Consider the following 5836-nt stretch of genomic DNA (forward strand, 5'->3'; position numbering starts at 1 on the left):
TTAAAACAAAACAGAATAAATAATGTCTAAACATCTTTACAAAGTAAATAACATATTATCAGAAAAATTCTACAACATAACTCTTATTAGCTAAACACATAAAGACAGGAAAAACACAAATTCACATAGTGTAATAACACAAAAATGCAGGACAGGGTTTGTTTTCAGTGTGAAATTTGGTACAGCAATCCATCTTTCCTCTTATTTGAACATTTGTTTCCACCAAAAAAATTCCTATCCAGGCATGCTTTCTGTATTCTGTTCACATCCTCTTTCAAAAATAGTTTTTCTCCACTGTACACTACTTTTTTGGCCAAACCATTTTCTTATAGCTTCTCAATGCATTTCTTCCAATTCATCATAGTTAGTTTCTTATATAGTCTACCCCCTCTTAAGCTAACTTAAATCTACTGAGCTCAGATATATATACCAAGGGATGCGGCAATGCAGCAGTACATAACAAATTAACACAAACAGCAATGACAAAAAAAATGGAAATTGGCAAAGCAGGCAGCAATATATATATATATATATATATATATATATATATATATATATATATATATATATATATATATATATATATATATAGGTTAGCAAAGCAAATGCAACATTACAACTAATATAAGGCAATGCGCAGCAAACAAAAAAAAGTAAATCCGTAGCAAAACTGGCTTAACAGAGTAATACAAAGTCAAACTCAGTAACATTATGCCTGGCAAACAGCAGCAGCAAATGCAATAACTTATATCTAAACATGACAAAGCTCAAGCAGAAAAAATATTACAGTAAAGATAACAATGCAGACTAGCCACAGACTGTACACAGCACAGCCAGTGATGTTACCAATAAAAAAAACCTATACAGTCTACTTACAGTAGGATTCAATCCAGGTATAGTGGAGTCAGTGAAGTGAAGTGGAAAGATGACAAGGACTTCTGGTCAGATGAGTATAGGGTAATATCAACAACAGCAGAAAATGGTATAACGGGAGTAGGACATTTTATGAATTGGAAGGAAAGACACAGAGCTATTGTGAACAGTTCAGTGGTAGGGTTGTTCTCATCAAAATCGACAGCAAGCCCACATCAACAACGATAGTTCAGGTATATATGCCGACATCGCAAGACGAAGATGAAAAGAGAGAAAAATTATAATAGGATACTGAATGGGTAATTCAGTAGATAAATGGAGATAAAAATGTAATTGTGATAGAGGACTGGACTGCAGTTGTATGGGAAGGACTAGAAGAAAGTTTTATGCCAGAATATGGGCTTGAGAGTAGAAATAAGGGAGAAGAAAAATAATTGAGTTTTGCAATAAGTTACAGCTAACAGTAGCGAATATTCTTTTCAGTCACATGAGGAGGAGGAATACTTGGAAAAGGTCGGGAGATGCGCGAAGATTTCACTTAGACTACGCCATGGTCGGGCAGAGATTCCGAAATCAGGTAATGGATTGTAAGGCGTATCCAGGAGCAGATATAGACTCACATCACAATTCAGTAGTGATGATTTAAGAGACTAGCCAGGAAGAATCCATACGCAAAGAGGCGAGGGACGGAAGTACTATGGAATAAAGAGACCAGCTATCTCTGAGGCTATAGATACTGCGATAATGAATAGTTGAGTTGAAGAGGGATGGACATCTCTGAAAAGGGCAATCACAGAAACTGAAGAGAATAACTTAGGTACAAGGAAGGTTACTACGAAGAAACTATGGGTAACAGAAGAAATATTTCAGTTGATCGACGAAAGGCGGAAGTACAAAAATGTTTACGGAAATTCAGGAATTAGAAATACAAGTTACTTAGGAATGAAATAAACGGAAAATGCACAGAAGCTAAGGTGAAACGGCTACAGGGAAGATGTGGAGAAATCGAAAATGAAATGATTGTCAGAAGGACTGACAGCATCGCCGGAAAGTCAAAACAACTGTCGGTGAAATTGAAAGCAAGTGCGGTAACACTAAGACTGCAGTGGGAAGTCCACTTTTAAACGCAGAGAAAAGAGCGGGTAGGTAGAATGAGCACACTGAGGGACTCTAGGAAGGGGAGGACTTACCTGGTGACGTGATAGCAGAAGAAACAGGAGCCGATAGGGAAGAGATTGAAGATCCGTTATTAGAATCACCATTTAGAAGATCTTCGGAAGAAATGATGACTAACTGAGACCCTCAGCTCCCGACAGGTGTTGTTGATATACCTCGATGTGGACAGCTGAAAATGTCTGCCCCGACCGGGACTCGAACCCGGGATCTCCTGCTTACATGGCAGACGCTCTATCCATCTGAGCCACCGAGGACATAGATGAATAGCGAGACATTCTACATTACATATGCAGAATTGTGGACAGTTGGGAATGTGAGTCTCGCGGGAAGCGTGCAAGGGATAAGTCCCTGCAGTCGCGCTATTCATCTGTGTCCTCGGTGGCTCAGATGGATAGAGCGTCTGCCATGTAAGCAGGAGATCTCGGGTTCGAGTCCCGGTCGGGGCACACAATTTCAGCTGTCCACATCGAGGTATATCAACAACACCTGCGGCAGCTGAGGGTCTCAGTTAGTCATCATTTATTCCAGGGAAAAGCTGCACGGTCATCAACAGTATTCTGTTCTTTCGAGAACAGTTACCGTCTTCATATCTTTGGAAGACTCGAATAATGCAGAACCGATAGACAACATTCCATCAAAATTTAAAAAAATTAATGAGGGAAATGGCAACAACACGATTATTCACGTTGGTTTGTAGAATCTATGAACTTGGTGATATACCATCTGGCTTTCGGGTAAACATCATCCACACAATTCCCAAGATTTCAAAGAGCCGTCTAGTGCGAGAACTATAGCAGTATCAGCTTAACAGTTCAAGTATTCAAGTTGCTGACAAGAATAATATACAGAAGAATGGAAAAGAAAGTTGAAGACCTGTTAGATGGCGATCAGTTTGGCTTTAGAAACGGTGAAGGCGCCAGAGAGGCAGTTCTGACGTTGCAGTTGATAATGGAAGCAAGCCTGAAGAAAAGTCAATACACGTTCATAGGATTTATCGACCTAGAAAACGCGTTCAACAATGTAAAGTGGAGCAAAGATGTTCGAAATCCTGAGAAAAATAGGGTTAATATAAGGCAACGACGGGTAATATACAATATGTACAGTTACCAAACAGTGGAAAAGTTAAAATCATAAGTGATGATCACGAAGTACTTGTAATTCTTAAGGAGTTCTGCTACTTAGACAGCGAGATAATCCATGACGGAGGGAATAAGGAGAACATAAAAAGCAGGCTGCCGCAAGCAAAGAGGGCAGAGAAGTCTACTAGTACCAAACGCAGGGCTTAATTTGAGGAAGACATTTCTGAGAATGTGCGTTTGGAGCACAGCATTATGTGGCAGTGAGACATGGACTGTGGGAAAACCGGAACAGAAGAGAATAGAAGCCTTTGAGATGTGTGCTGGAGATGAATGTTGGACACTAGGTGAGCTGGGTAGGTAAGGAATGAGGCGGTCTTCCCGAGTATCGGCGATGAAAGGACTATATGGAAGACACTGACAAGGAGAAGGGATAGGATGATTTGATATCTGTTAAGGCATCAGGGAATAACTTCCATGGTATTAGAGGGAGCGACAGACCGTAAGAACTATGGAGGAAGACAGAGATTGGAATACATCCAGCAAATGACTGAGGACGTAGGTTGCAAGAACTTAAAACAGTAATGACACATGAGACGTTAATAACGCATCCAATGTATTTACGTTGAAATACAGAGGTTATGGCCAAAGAACAGTGCATGTAGCGTCTCTATACTTCTTAGATCTTAGTTCTTCACAGGAATGTCAATTCTAAGACGCTGCGGTCGCGCTTATCGTCGAATATACGGCGGCAAAGCAAACATGGCTGTAAAACATGGACTCTTGTTGGTTCGGCACATGTCGTTACTACATTATTACTGTGTTGGCCAGTAAGGAATTTGTAAAGTAACTACTGTGTTAACTGCAATTTCTGCTAGGCTGTTGTGAACGATCACAACTATATCAGCGCTTTGCTAGTGTAATGTGCGGTAAGCGCCTATTCCATCAGCGAAGAGTGGCAATTTTGCTATCGTGTTCCAGTAAATTTCAGCGTTCAGTGGTTGTAGCGTCTAGACGGTAAGAATCTAGCTTTTAAGAACCAGTAAAGTGGAAAATTACTCATAAACACTCGATGTACAAACAGCTCTCAAACACTCAACTGTGAAATATAGAGTGAATTTGTGACAATAAATAAAAAATCGAGTTATAATGATTAACCGAAATAAATTTTGTAGGACACGTTTGTGATTTTTTAAATTACCGTAGTCCCTTTCGTTAGTACCTTAAATTTCGCTGTTGTCGTATTCGCCTACTTGAATCAACGATGGTTTCGTTACAATGTCAAGGCAATTAGATCTTTGTGCCTATCTGTTTTCGGGATGGTGCAAGTGACTCGGTGATGTACGCTTTTCAGATCGTGTCCGTACAGCTATAGGTATCATTTAGCCTAGGAGTTTGTTCTATCCCGTTCCTGATAAACACACAAATAAGTTCAAGAGCATCGAATTCGCAGTGCGCCATGGACAATTGTGTGTCATTTCTTTACTATCTGACCACACTCTGCCCACCAAGAGCAGGTCTTGTGATCTGATGTAAGGTCGCGCATGTCCCGGTGGACCTGCTTTAGTAAATTCTTCGAAAGACAGTATTAGACGAAACGTCAACGTCATTTTTTTTTTCAGCCATTCAATAACAGAATCCTCTCTCTACTTAAAATATGGATTACTTCGCACTGAATTTATCGTCATGCGATATGGAGCTTGCTCTGTAACAATCATAGATGTATTTGGTAACGCTCCTGACCACTCTTCGTAGATTGGCAAACTACACCACCTTTTCACCCAACAAAATATAAAGTATCGTTTTACACGAAGCAACTTCCGTTCCCCATGTGACATATTACACCTCTCTGCCCGCATGCTGACGAAAAACCCCGACATAAGCAGGATAAAAATTAGAAACGAAATACAGCTCAGAAATCGTACGACATTTCATCTGCACAGGAGGACACAATAAAATAAATATTAGTAGTTGATATTAGCGATTTATGTAGCATTATGCACAAAAACCTAATAGCCGTGAAAGGCAATGCCAAAGTTTGAGTTCCCACTTTTCGTCTTGTTCACATATTTTACCGTAAGGCGAATGGCAACAATCTAGATCCGGTACTATTACGAGAAAACGGCTGACCGGAAAGCAACGAAACTGTGACGGTAAATAGAGAAGCGTTATATTTTTAAACTGTTCACATGAGGTTGTTCGCGAAAATATGGTGTAGTACCCGCTGCTTTTCAAAATTTACGGTTTTTAAAAAAGAATGCTTGAAAAAACATGTACATCATCCGCCTATCAACCAAAATTTCACACAACAAGTGAAAGAACACAGTTCTACGATTCTGGAAAAAGTGTGACTGACTGATGCTCATCACGCAGTGTGAACTGGACGCCAGGAGCCAATCAACGTGTAATGGATAATTCAATAAACCGGTATTGACGAGGAGAACACGGTAACTGCCATAATCCGATTTCTCAGAAAATTCGCTCAGTGGAAGATGGGTCAAAGCTTTAGCTTATCGGCTGATACTCGATCGTTTCTGAGAAGACGAACGTCAAATTTTTTGACATAATGTGAATGTCCTTCTGCATACAATTGAGTTCAACAAAAGCGATGGCACAGTTGTTAGTGTTACGGCTTCACCGTATTGCACACCACGTTCAAAACCCGAATATTATTTTTATTTTCATTTTTCATTTATTTACCCATGCCTGTA

The 5836-nt window shown here is 39.9% G+C and overlaps 1 non-coding gene across 1 annotated transcript; it reads right to left on the bottom strand.

Annotated features, from left to right (window-relative positions):
- Positions 1-2229: 2229 nt before the first annotated feature.
- Trnat-ugu (transfer RNA threonine (anticodon UGU)) lies at positions 2230-2303 on the bottom strand. Its single transcript has one exon. It is a non-coding gene; the product is annotated as a tRNA-Thr (tRNA).
- Between the last annotated feature and the right edge of the window lie 3533 nt (positions 2304-5836).

The sequence above is a fragment of the Schistocerca cancellata genome, chromosome 3 (assembly GCF_023864275.1).
Source record: "Schistocerca cancellata isolate TAMUIC-IGC-003103 chromosome 3, iqSchCanc2.1, whole genome shotgun sequence".
NCBI lineage: Eukaryota > Metazoa > Arthropoda > Insecta > Orthoptera > Acrididae > Schistocerca > Schistocerca cancellata.